This window comes from Pseudophryne corroboree, chromosome 3 (genome assembly GCF_028390025.1).
Source record: "Pseudophryne corroboree isolate aPseCor3 chromosome 3, aPseCor3.hap2, whole genome shotgun sequence".
Classification (NCBI taxonomy): Eukaryota; Metazoa; Chordata; class Amphibia; order Anura; family Myobatrachidae; genus Pseudophryne; species Pseudophryne corroboree.
The window spans coordinates 727,213,891-727,228,404 of NC_086446.1; positions in this window are offsets into that span (position 1 = coordinate 727,213,891).

Sequence of the window (14,514 nt, forward strand, 5' to 3'; positions counted from 1 at the left end):
AAGTAAATTTGAACAAGGGGCGAGTTCCCTTTACAGCGCATCAGCTGTGACAACAGATTTGAAATTGTGAATTCAACCACTTTGTAAGCCCTGGGCTGTTCATTACATTATACTGCTCCCTATCTGGCTGGTACAAGCACAGCGCTTAGAGGTCTGTAAGCTATCCTTTCCATTAATAATTAGAGCCATGTCTGTAGATTATTTTGGTAATTACCTTGCATAAAAAGACTATTGAGAATGATCACAAATGTGACTTTGTCTTTTATGGTTTCGCTTTCATAGCTAATAGCAGATGTTTGAGATTCTTTACTTCAACAGTTTATATCATATTCGCTCCAGCTTCAAACACCTTAAATAATGACTCCAGGGTAATAATCCCTAATACTTTGCAAATTACTAGGAAAATTGTTCAAAGTTTCGGCAAAGAACAGCAGCGTGGTTCTGCTAAATTATGAATAGAATCCTCAGGAGGGTAGAACCTATACCTCACATATTAATTGCATTAATGCTAAATAGATTTCCATCTCCAATGCCCAACAAAATACAAATGTGAAAGAGCCAGTCCTTTGATAAAGTGACCTTACTGGACTGCATGTAACCGTAAATAGAGCGTTTGCTGTGTGTTTTCAAGTAGCAGTAATGCAGACAGCTCGCTCAGTCACTGAACGACTGGAGGCTTAGTCTGTGCCAAAGAAATTGCCTCGTGGGGTAAAGGAAAAAAAAAAACAATATTCCAGTGTTATGACAGAATAATTATTTGTTCATGCAGCAGAAAGCATAAATGAATGTTTAAGTGATTACCTTACAGTATAATAGTATGTTCCCTGCAGTAGGGTTGGGGTCGGGTGACCGGCGGTCAGGATCCCAGCCGCCAGGAAGCCGGCAGGGGGGCAAGCGCAACAAAGCCCCTTGTGGGCTCATGATGCGGGCTTTGGGGCTTGCTGCGCTCACCACAGGTTTTATTCCCACTCTATGGGTATCGTGGACACCCACGAGTGGGAATAGCCCTGCTCCCCCTGCCGGCATTCTGGCGGTCGGGATCCCGGCGTCGGTAAGCTGACCGCCCGTCACCTGACTACAGCCCCTGCAGTATTATATTTAAAGCAGCATAACTTCCTACATGAAAGATTTTACTAAGTTGCTCCCCCACCCTCCCAATAAGCCCCAGGAAAATGGCTGCATGTAGCAGCCCCAGGCTCCAGCTAATACAGAATTGGCCCACCCATTTAATTTGCCACATTAAAATCTTGAAGTGATGCGGTTGGTCGGCCCATTGTTTTACTAACCACCTCAGATTTTGGGGGGAGCTTTATGAATATGGTTGCATGGAACTCCGGTTCTGGGTAGGTGGAAGAAAACTTTAGCACATACTTGCCTCACGACACTAGGCCCAACTACATCATAGCAAAATGTGGGATTTGCGGATCGGCAAGGAAGAGGTGGGACTAATTGGTAGGGTTTTGCATCGTTTGGCTCCACCTCCTCCATACAGATCTTTGATTCCCGATATTATCTCCCCATCCTGCCCACTTCACTAGAAAGAGGACACGATGCGGGAGATTCAACCACTCTTCTGGGGATGCAAGGGACTACCTGAAAAATCTGGAGTCTCCCGCAATTTCCGGGGTAGTAGGTAAGTATGCATTAGCAAAATTTTTTACACCGGGGGGCAATTGATCAAATATTTAAAAAGGAGAATTGGAGGTGTTGCCTGTAGCAACCAGATTACATTGAATCAGGCCGTGGGGCCCACCGGGGGTTTCCCCTGTGACCCTGTGGGACAGTCCAGCCCTACATGTACATTCCAGTCACACACAAGCCCAAAGAAATGCCAGAATCATCTGCACATTCCAACATCCAACATGAAATAATGGCTTACAGGTGCAATTTGCAATAAAATGTGCACTGCTTCTGTATTTTGTAGTGTTTGCAAATGACCCCCAGTAAATTTTGAGAGCGCCTTCCTTTTATATTGCAAGATCGCGGCAAAGCATTTTTTTAAAGTATCATTTTCATATTATTGTGTCCTTTTCTTTGGCGAAAGCGTCAAAGTGTTAGCGATTTGATGTATCCATCCATAACCTTGTTTAGTTTCACGCCAGGTCTCTGTCCCCTCTGACTTGTAAACTTATTGAATTATCATAATAAACTTATCTGGTTCAATTCTTAGGGCTGCTGTGGTTTAGATTATCTGACTTATGATGATGACTCCGACTGTCATTGAGGAATTAAATATAAACTCCGGGAAGCAATTGAGAACTGTCGAAGTTTCTAGTCAGGCAAATAAATTGGATTTAAGTATATTACAGTCATAATCTTCTTTTTTTTTCTTCACCTCTCTCCAGACAGACTTTGTACATTGAGAAATAAGAATGTATTCTTAGACAAATCTTGACCTGAGGGAAAAGGCAGAGGGAATCTGAGTTTTCAATAACATAAGACAATAAAGCTTCTACTTCTAACCCTCTGCAATATGGTAAAAGTATAAAGAGCTTAGCAACTAATAAAAGGAACAGGTTTCCCAACTCTGGATGTGAAAATTACTACTGTACAAGGACACTTCATAAAAATGATAATGAGTTTCTTATTGTTACAGTACAGGTTCTCTTCTACACCCTCGGAAATCATTGTTCCCTGGTTCAGGAGCATTTAAGCCCCGTTTTAACATAATGCATTGGCGTTTCTATAATGGGTGCAGTGTGTGTGATGCACACGGGCCCCTGAGTCTCGGGGGGGCCCACACCACACACTGCACCCATTTCTCCTATACTTACCCTTCCAGAGTCCATCGCTGACCATGTGTGGGCCCCCTCCTCTCCCATAGCCGTCGCGCCGCTGCTAGCGCACTGATCACTAGAGACTCTGGCATAGTGCCAGAGTCTACAGAGCATGCGCAGGACTTCGAAAAAATGGTGTGGCGGCCATTTTTCGGAGTCCTGCGCATGCGCTGTAAACTCTGGCACCGTGTCAGAGTCTACAGAGCGCTAGCAGCGGCGCAACGGCTACGGGAGTGGAGGGAGCCCACACACGGAGTCTGCATACGGGTCCCCTCCTCTCTAGAGACGCCCCTGATATAATGACTGGATATTAAGAGAGATGGACAGTGCAGTATTTAAGATCTTGGGTGGGAATACATTTGTAATCCCAGTGGGCGAGATACCGGCGGTTGGTATACCGACAGCAGCATCCCGCCAGACAGAATGCCGGCACCGGGGCGAGCGCTACGAGGCCCCTTGCGGGCTCGCTGCACTCGCCACGCTGCTGGCTCGGTGACTCGCCACAGGATCTGTTCCAACTATGGGGTATATTTACTAAGGTCCCGATTTTGACCGAGATGCCGTTTTTTCTTCAGAGTGTCATCTCGGTAATTTACTAAACAAAAATCACGGCAGTGATGAGGGCATTCGTAATATTTTGGAAGTCCTCGTAAAAAATCACGAATCAATACACCATCGGTCAAATACGCCTGCAATTTGGTAGAAATCGGGAATTTACTAAAAAGTGCAAAACACAAACACTGCCGACAATAGCCAAACACTGCCGTGATGAAATACAAATCGTGAAAAAGTGCTAAAAAAAAACAGACCTGTTTTTTTATCCCGTGTTTGGATAGGCATGCACGGATCCATGAGATCCGTGCATGTTTTTCAGTGGGAAGGGGTGGGAAATGTTTTAATTTTTTTTTTTAAAAATGTGTGGGGTCCCCCCTCCTAAACCAAACCAGCCTCGGGCTCTTTGAGCCGGCCCTGGTTGCAAAAATATGGGGAAAAAATTGACAGGGGTTCCCCCATATTTAAACAACCAGCACCGGGCTCAGCGCCTGGTCCTGGTTCCAAAAATACGGGGGACAAAAAGCGTAGGGGTACCCCGTATTTTTGAAACCAGCACCGGGCTCCACTAGCTGGACAGATAATGCCACAGCCCCCCCCCCAGCCACCCAAGGGCCAGGGGTGAAGCCCGAGGCTTTCCCCCTCATCCAATGGGCTGCGGATGGGGGGCTGATAGCCTTTGTTGAAAGTAATGAATATTGTTTTTAGTAGCAGTACTACAAGTCCCAGCAAGCCTCCCCCGCAAGCTGGTACTTGGAGAACCACAAGTACCAGCATGCGGCGGAAAACCGGGCCCGCTGGTACCTGTAGTACTACTACTAAAAAAATACCCCAATAAAGACATTACACACACACCTTGAAAGTATAACTTTAATGCATACATACACACCACCATATACACATACTTACCTTATGTTCACACGAGGGTCGGTCCTCTTCTCCATGTAGAATCCATGGTGTACCTGTTGAAAAAATCCTACTCACCAAATCCAGTGTAGAGGGCTCCTCGGATAATCCATTTGTAATCCACGTACTTGTAAAAATAAAAAAACGGGACACCCGACCACAAACTGAAAGGGGCCCCATGTTTTCACATGGGACCCCTTTCCCCGAATGCCAGAAACCCCCTCTGACTGATGTCTAAGTGGGTTTCTTCAGCCAATCAGGGAGCGCCACGTTGTGGCACCCTCCTGATCGGCTGTGTGCTCCTGTACTGTCTGACAGGTGGCACACGGCAGTGTTACAATGTAGCGCCTATGCGCTCCATTGTAACCAATGGTGGGAACTTTGTGGTCAGCGGTGAGGTTACTTTCGGTCACCCGCTGACCACAAAGTTCCCACCATTGGTTACAATGGAGCGCATAGGCGCTACATTGTAACACTGCCGTGTGCCGCCTGTCGGACAGTACAGGAGCACACAGCCGATCAGGAGGGTGCCACAACGTGGCGCTCCCTGATTGGCTGAAGAAACCCACTTAGACATCAGTCAGAGGGGGTTTCTGGCATTCGGGGAAAGGGGTCCCATGTGAAAACATGGGGCCCCTTTCAGTTCGTGGTCGGGTGTCCCGTTTTTTTATTTTTACAAGTACGTGGATTACAAATGGATTACCCGAGGAGCCCTCTACACTGGATTTGGTGAGTAGGATTTTTTCAACAGGTACACCATGGATTCTACATGGAGAAGAGGACCGACCCTCGTGTGAACATAAGGTAAGTATGTGTATATGGTGGTGTGTATGTATGCATTAAAGTTATACTTTCAAGGTGTGTGTGTAATGTCTTTATTGGGGTATTTTTTTAGTAGTAGTACTACAGGTACCAGCGGGCCCGGTTTTCCGCAGCATGCTGGTACTTGTGGTTCTCCAAGTACCAGCTTGCGGGGGAGGCTTGCTGGCACTTGTAGTACTGCTACTAAAAACAATATTCATAACTTTCAACAAAGGCTATCAGCCCCCCATCCGCAGCCCATTGGATGGGGGGGACAGCCTCGGGCTTTACCCCTTGCCCTTGGGTGGCTGGGGGGGGGACCCCTTGATTGAAGGGGTCCCCACTCCCCCAGGGTACCCCGGCCAGGGGTGACTAGTTGGATATTTGATGCCACGGCCGCAAGGCACTGTATAAAAGTGACCCCCGGCTGTGGCATTATCTGTCCAGCTAGTGGAGTCCGGTGCTGGTTTCAAAAATACGGGGGACCCCTACGCTTTTTGTCCCCCGTATTTTTGGAACCAGGACCAGGCGCAGAGCCCAGTGCTGGTTGCTTAAATATGGGGGAATCCCTGTCAATTTTTTTCCCATATTTTTGCAACCAGGACCGGCTCAAAGAGCCAGAGGCTGGTTTGGCTTAGGAGGGGGGATCCCACGCAATTTTTTTTTTAAGTTTAAACATTTTTTTTTTTTTTTAACAAGGTGCACAATGAAGCCCAGCACGGATCTCTCAGATCCGGCCGAGATTCATTGTATTAAAGTCGGCAGTGTTTTACAAGTCACTCACGTAAAACACTGCCTAAAAAAACGAATGACATCGACATCGGAAAAAACGAAAATGCAGAATACGGCAGCTTAGTAAATTAGTCGTAATCAATTCAAAAAGTTGCATATTTACACTTTCGATGTCATTCGTGATTGAACTTTGACCTCAAACGGGAAAATACGATTCTTAGTAAATTTACCCCTATATGGGTGTTGTGGACACCCACAAGTGGGAATAGTCCCTGTGAGTCGGTATTCCGGCTGTCGGGATTTCTGCATCGGTTTCCTGACCGCCAGGATCCCGACAGCTGGCAAATTGATTGCCTCCCTTTGGAGGGGTATTGTAACTTTACTTACAGCATATTAGAATTTTCTGTTCCTGTCCCAAAAGACTACTTGTAAAGGGGCAGCATGGTAGCACAGTAGTTAGCTTTGCTATCACACAGTGTTGTGGTCACGAGTTAAATTCCCAACCAGTGCACTATAGGTTTGGTTTGTATGGTCTCCCCGTGTCAATGGGAGCAAGCTGGTCAGTGGTGGAATACAATACAGACATGGCGAGAACATATAAGCCCCACACAGATGATGCCCTAGTTGGAAAAGAACGTAGGTGTGCAGCAGCAATACTAATCACTATGCCACCCACACTACCTTCACAGGTGGATACAGCATTAAGGGTGCCCTTTTGTTGGCACAGACATTTTAAATTATTCTATTTTCCTTCAAATATTTGGGTCTGAGCAGGACTGAGCGGGGATTGCTCTTTCAGTGATTAGTTTCATGCAACAAAAGTCTGATTCAGGGGCGCTATAAGAGAGGAGGAGGCCCATGTGCAGCCTCCTCTGTACGGGCCCCCTCCGCAGAGAATCTGATCACTAGAGTGCTTTGCTCAGACCCTAATGTGTATGCGCAGATCTCCGGGAAAATGGTGCTGCAGACATTTTTCCGGTGATTTCTGCAGTGGTTCTGCTGTCGGCGCTGGACTCCAGAGGGGTAAGTACTCAAAAAAAATGGGTGCAGCACCCATGATAAATACGCTAGTGGTCAGATTGTTATTGGCCTCTAACTTCCACGGAGAGTGACTGAACAAAAGTTACTGACATGGGAGATTTATCAAACCATCCATGGCAGCTGTGGGCTGACTGGGCGGCTGTCTAACCTTAAAAAGGGCTGCACATTACTCTTATCCAATCACTGAAAGAGACACCGCAGGCCTTTTAACAAGCTTTATAACAACAAAGCAGGAAGGAGTTGGGGCTGCAAGTGAAGGCTTAAAGGCTGCATATGGGCCTAAATCAGGCCTGATCGCTGCACTGCGAATTTGCAGAGGTTTGCAATCGGATAGTCGCCGCTCAGACAGAGTGAAAAACCACCGCCGTGCAAAAAGTTTTGCAAACGACGGCCAGCTGCAAATCCGTTCGCAACTCACTCACCATCCAATGTTTTTGCCAGTCTGTGCGTAGCCCAGGACTTACTCCTACAGTGAGAAAGAAACAGGCTGATTGGGCCAGAGCTGACGTCACACACCCTCCCTGAAAACGCTTGGGCACGTCTGCGTTTTTCCTGACACGCCCAAAAAACGGGCAGTTACCATCCCCAAACGTCCTCTTCCTGTCAATCAGCCTGCGTACGCCTAGAGATAGAGAGGGTTGGTAAATCCCCCCCATAGAGAATTTTCATTATTTCCCAGTTGAGAAGGGCTGAGATGTTATGAAGGTGGGTCATAATGGAAGTGGAGCCGAGGCTGCCGTCCAAGGGGACAGAGTAGTGTTGTCAATGGATAGATAGAAAGAGTGAGGGAAGTGGGGAGTTAAAGAAGGGGAAGGGGTGGTAAATTTGGTTTCAGACATATTGGGTTTGAGAAACCTTTGTGACATTAAAAAGAAGATTACAGAAGGACAAGTGAGAACGTCGGGTGGATTAGCGATAATTGTACAATTGATAATTGGAGGATACAGGAGGGAGCTGGTGGAGAGGTAAGAGGACAACTAGGAGAAGGTAGTGTAGGCAAGCCCAATGAAGTGGAGTGTTTGTAGAAACGGAGGACGGTCCACCGTGATAAAGGCACAGGAGAGCGTTCAGTGAGGCTCATGCTGCTTACTAAAATCTAAGACGGCTGAAACATCTAAAGCTGCCTTTAAGCCAAAAGTGTAGGGGGAATATCTGAGGGAAACATTAGGAAATAGATGGTGCTTCCTTCTATATTTTTGTCATAATAATAATAAGTAAAAGCTGGTTTCTAATAGAGATGAGCGGGTTAGATTCCATGAGAACCGAACCCTACCGGACTTCACTACCCGAGTCCGGATCCGAGCCCAGCTCGGGTTTTCCCGCCTGAATTGGAAACCAGAACAAGGCAAAACGTCATCATCCCGCTGTCGGATTCTCGCGGGTTTTGGATTCCATATAAGGAGCCATGCGTCGCTGCCATTTTCACTCCGGAATTGGAGAGTGTAGCGAGAGGACATGTCTCCGTCCTCAGAGTCTATGCGGGAGGGAAAGTGGGGTGGCGATTCCAGTGCTGTCTTGTGCTGCTCAGTCCAGTGTAGTGTCTTACGCTGCATCAGTCCAGTCACAGTGGTGGTGTCCTCTGCTGCCATATGTCCAGTGTGGCTGTATAAGTCCATTGCTGTGGTGCTGTGTTGTCCTGCATCAGTACAGTGGTAGTGTCTTGTGCTGCATCAGTCCAGTCACAGTGGTGCTGTCCTCTGCTGCCATATGTCCAGTGCTGCTGTATAAGTCCAGTCCAGTGGTGCTGTGTTGTGCTGCATCAGTCCAGTGGTGGTGTCCCTGTGCTGCCGTATAGGTCCAGTGGTACTGCCGTATAGGTCCAGTGGTACTGCCGTATAGGTCCGGTGGTACTGCCGTATAAGTCCAGTGGTACTGCCGTATAAGTCCAGTGGTACTGCCGTATATGTCCAGTGATACTGCCGTATAAATCCAGTCATGGGGTACTGCCGTATATGTCCAGTGATACTGCCGTATATGTCCAGTGGTACTGCTGTATAAATCCAGTGGTACTGCTGTATAAATCCAGTGGTACTGGCATATAAATCCAGTCCAGTGATACTGCCGTATAAATCCAGTGAAACTGCCGTATATGTACAGTGGTACTGCCATATAATTCCAGTGATACTGCCGTATATGTCCAGTGGTACTGCTGTAAAAATCCAGTGGTACTGGTGTATAAATCCAGTCCAGTGTTACTGCCGTATAAGTCCAGTGATACTGCCGTATATGTCCAGTGATACTGCCGTATATGTCCAGTGATACTGCCATATATTTCCAGTGGTACTGGCGTATAAATCCAGTCCATTGATACTGCCGTATAAGTCCAGTGGTACTGCCGTATAATTCCAGTGATACTGCCGTATATGTCCAGTGGTACTGGCGTATAAATCCAGTGGTACTGGTGTATAAATCCAGTCCAGTGATACTGCCGTATAAATCCAGTGATACTGCCGTATATGTCCAGTGATACTGCCATATAATTCCAGTGATACTGTCATATAATTCCAGTGATACTGACATATATGTCCAGTGGTACTGCCGTATAAGTCCAGTCCAGTGGTGCTGCCATATAAGTTCAATGGTGCTGTATTTTATTTACTCCAAATAAAGGGGTTATTAATATTTAATCCAAATAATTTTTACAGGGTTTGCCTTGTGTGGTGTAGAGGGATGCTCTCCTTTGCTGCATTTTGCTATATAACTCCAGAAAAATAATGGAGAACAAAAATTTGGAGAATAAAATAGGGAAAGATCAAGAACCACTTCCTCCTACTGCTGCTGCTGCCATTGCTGTTGTTGCTGCTGGGAGTCGATCGTCATCCCAGAGGGGAAGTCGGAAGACCACTTGTACTACTTCAACTAAGCAAATGACTGTCCAACAGTCCTTTGCGAGGAAGATGAAATATGACAGCAGTCATCCTGTTGCAAAGCGGATAACTGAGGCTTTGACAGCTATGTTGGTGTTAGACGTGCGTCCGGTATCTGCCATTAGTGCAGTGGGACTGCAGTGCCTACCCTAGATGGGCCAGGTGTTTGTGCCACACACTTGTGTCGCTTAGCTTAGCCATACAGCTACCTCATTGCACCTCTTTTTTTCTTTGCATCATGTGCTGTTTGGGGACTATTTTTTAAATCTGCCATCCTGTCTGACACTGCAGTGCCACTTCTAGATGGGCCAGGTGTTAGTGCCGCACACTTGTGTCGCTTAGCTTAGCCATACAGCTACCTCATTGCACCTCTTTTTTTCTTTGCATCATGTGCTGTTTGGGGACTATTTTTTAAATCTGCCATCTTGTCTGACACTGCAGTGCCACTCCTAGATGGGCCAGGTGTTTGTGCCGCACACTTGTGTCGCTTAGCTTAGTCATACAGCCACCTCGGTGCAACCTTTTAGCCTAAAAACAATATTGTGAGGTGTTCAGTGTTCAGAATACACTGGAAATTAATGGTATTGAGGTTAATAATACTGTAGGATCAAAATTACCCCCAAATTCTGTGATTTTAGCTGTTTTTCCCCCCCCCCCAAAAAAAAATCATCCAGATCCAAAATCAAAACACGAAAGGGTGGTTTTGGCAAAACCAATCCAGATCCAAAACACGAGCATGGAACCAGAACCAAAACACGAAAAGTGCCCGCCGCACATCTCTAGTTTCTAAGGTCCCTGGAGTGGATGGGAAACAGTAGGTTTCCATTAGGTCAGTATTCATTTTCTGATCACCTGGCCGCTGGCGGGGTAACAGCCTGATTGTCAGGTTACACATTTGTGTAACACTCTTTAAAACTGATGGCATAGATGGCATAGGTCTCTCCTACAGCCAGGGGAAATCAGGAAATGCTGTCCTGTCTGAGAGACGTCTGTAGCAATTGACTAGCGACTTCAGTTATTTTCCCCGTGCCTATTCCCAAAGCCAGTGAGACTCACAATCCATATCAACCTATGTTGAGATTACTGATTTAAGATGATGTATAAAACACGTCCACCTTCTCCCGTTGTGTAGTTACCAATACAATTAATTTAGTATTAATGTAGATAATTGATGTTAAATTGATGTTAAATGTAACATACATAGTAACATAGTATCTGAGGTTGAAAAAAGACAATTGTCCATCGAGTTCAACCTATTTGTGGTCTCCTATGCATGATGATTTGACTAAAATTTCTGACTGATGCTGCTGTCAGCCGTTGCATTTTATACCTATTTATAGTAACTATAATGCATGACTATGCACCATACCCCTGGATATCCTTATCCATTAGGAATTTATCTAACCCATTCTTAAAGGTGTTGACAGATTCCGCCATTACAACTCCCTCGGGCAGGGAATTCCAAACACGTATTGTCCTTACCGTGAAAAAGCCTTTACGCCGTATTGTGTGGAATCTCCTCTCCTCTAACCTGAGCGAGTGTCCACGAGTCCTCTGTGTTGATCTAACCAAAAACAGGTCCCGCGCAAGCTCTGTGTATTGTCCCCTTATATATTTGTAGATGTTGATCATATCCCCTCTTAGTCTCCGCTTTTCCAATGTAAATGCTCAAATAGCTGCAAAAATTGTCCATCTCTAATACACTTGTACATTGGGCCTAATTCAAGCTTGATCGCAAAAGCAAAATCTTCACAGAAACAATATATCCCACCGAAATCTAATAGGCTCTATACACTTGTCGACCTGCCGCCGAGCTGCCGACGGCCGGCAAGCGACCCGGCGGCAGCGTGGAGGTGACGGGGGGTAGTGAAATTTCTTCACTCTCCCCGTCACCTGGCTCCATAGCAGTGCATGCTAATATGGACAAGATTGTCCATATTGGCCTGCATGCATGAGCGACGGGGCTTCAACGAGGACCTATCCGTTTGATAGATAGACAGTGTCTAGTTAGACAGTCAATAGATAGACACCATATGTTACAGACATTAGGTCGACAGGGTCAAAAGGTCGACAGGGTCAAAAGGGCGACATGAAAAAAGGTCGACATGTCAAAAAGTTGACAGGGTCGAAAGGTCAAAAGGTCGACAGGGTCAAAAGGTCGACAGGTCAAAAGGTCGACATGAAAAAGACAGATTTTTTAATGTAAGATGTTTTTGGACTATTTCATACTTTCTCTATCCATGTCGGCATAGAGTTGGTTATAAACCATGTGGCGAGCGCAGCGAGCCACCGTGCCCGAAGCGTGGCGAGCGAAGCCTTTCTACAATTGGGGGTCCCAGATGACAAAACTATCCACACAAACTACAAAAATGCAAAAAACATGGTGTCTACCATTTTCATGTCGACCTTTTGACCCTGTCGACCTTTTGACCCTGTCGAGCTAATGTCTGTCTAACATATGGTGTCTATCATTTGACTGTCTAACTAGACACTATCTATCTTTCATACCGGAACCAACGAGGAACGTGTGCGGGGCCGCGCATCGTTCATCGTTGGTGCCTACACACAGGCCCTCATTCCGAGTTGTTCGCTCGGTAATTTTCTCCGCATTGCAGTGATTTTCGGCTAATTGCGCATGCGCAATGTTCGCACTGCGACTGCGCCAAGTAAATTTGCTAAGAAGTTTGGTATTTTACTCACGGCATTACGAGGTTTTTTCTTCGTTCTGGTGTTCGGAGTGTGATTGACAGGAAGTGGGTGTTTCTGGGTGGAAACTGGCCGTTTTATGGGAGTGTGTGAAAAAACGCTGCCGTTTCTGGGAAAAACGCGGGAGTGGCTGAAGAAACGGGGGAGTGTCTGGGCGAACGCTGGGTGTGTTTGTGACGTCAAACCAGGAACGACAAGCACTGAACTGATCTCACTGGAAGAGTAAGTCTCGAGCTACTCAGAAACTGCACAGAAAAATCTTTTCGCAATATTGCGAATACTTCGTTGGCAATTCTGCTAAGCTAAGATACACTCCCAGAGGGCGGCGGCTTAGCGTGTGTACTGCTGCGAAAAGCGGCTAGCGAGCGAGTTAGCGAGCGAGTTGTTCGCTCGCTAGCTGCTTTTAGCAGCATTGCACACGCTAAGCCGCCGCCCTCTGGGAGTGTATCTTAGCTTAGCAGAATTGCCAACGAAAGATTCGCAGATTAGCGAAAAACAATTTCTTAGCAGTTTCTGAGTAGCTCCAGGCCTACTCACAAATAGCAATCAGTTCAGTCAGTTTCGTTTCTGGTTTGACGTGACACACACACGCCCAGCGTCCGGCCAGCCACTCCCCCGTTTCTCCAGACACTCCCGCGTTTTTCCCTGGCACGCCTGCGTTTTTCCGCACACTCCCAGAAAACGGCCAGTTTCCGCCCAGAAACAACCCTTCCTGTCAATCACACTACGATCACTTCAACGTGGAAAAATCTTCGTTCGGCCGTGAGTAAATCTAAGTTTTGAGTTAAAATACTTAGCGCATGCGCACTGCGAACCATGCGCATGCGTATTTTTGCCTTAATCGCTCTGTTGCGAAAATTGGCAACGAGCGAACAACTCGGAATGACCCCCATTGTACAGTGGATAGCAATGGAATTAAATGTTTTCAGGCCATAGTCCAGCAACGTGCAGGCATACCGAGCGTTAAATAACAGTTTAGTGCTATCTTGCCATGTGGTAATTTTCCAGATAAATGGACAGTTGCTCCAATAGATACATTGCTGAAAGTCAATGATCCATATAATGCAGACAATTACAGGAGTATTTCTGGCCTGGCTGCGGAGAATCTCCCATCATTCGCTGTTTAGAGCAATTTACAGTATTGAGCCAATCGAGATAGAGCTATAAGACGGATTTACACTGTTTTTGATTCACAAAAGTAAAATACTTTACATGATATTCATATGTGATAGATATGGGGATGAATACTGTAAATTTGTCTTGTTCTTCTCTAGAAGTATTTGTTCAAAAATGAACAAAAAAAAGTATCAATTGCGCTTATTAAATAAACACTTAGAAATAATATTTAATACGTTGACCAAGGCCCAAATGTAAAGACTGTGAGATTTGCAAACGGACAAGATTTCTGCAATTTAGCAGCAATATTTAAAGCAGCATTTTTATTTATTTTATTTTCTACAATTGCTTTAAATTTTAGTACTAAGGGCTTGGACCTATGAATCAACCCCTCAGTCCTAAAATGTAAAGCAATTGTAAAAAAAAAAAAAAAAATACAGAGATCACCTGTACCTGATGTGGGGGGTGGGGTGGGCAGGGGGGGAAAGAGAGCAAGCACACTGTCCCCTGGATCTACCCTTGCAGAGGTGCTCAAGGTGGTACAATTAATGTTTTTCAGACTTTTTTGTAGGGGGTGTGGTCACACCTTCATGATTAGACCATGCCCTTTACAGTACCAGCACCACTCTCTACGGCCCTGTGCGTAGCTCTGAAATGGCCTCTGTATAATGAGCACAATGATGCTTAAAAGCAGAGCAGTATATAGTGGATGAAGGGCTGCACTATTTGGTTGACTAATCCCCACACAGTACACCAAAAAAGTTTCAGAGAAACACACATACTCAGCAACTTTTTGTGTCTCCTCTCAGTGAGATTACTCGGTCCTCAAGGCACATTAACAGTTCAGATTTTACTGGACATTCTTGAGCACAGATGACTTAATTAGTACCTCAGTTATTTTGATTTAACCACCTGTGCTGAAGCCTGGATATCACGAAAACCTACACTAGTGTGCCCTGAAGACCAAGGTTGGGGATGCCTGCATTTAATAGAGATGTGCACCGGAAATTTTTCGG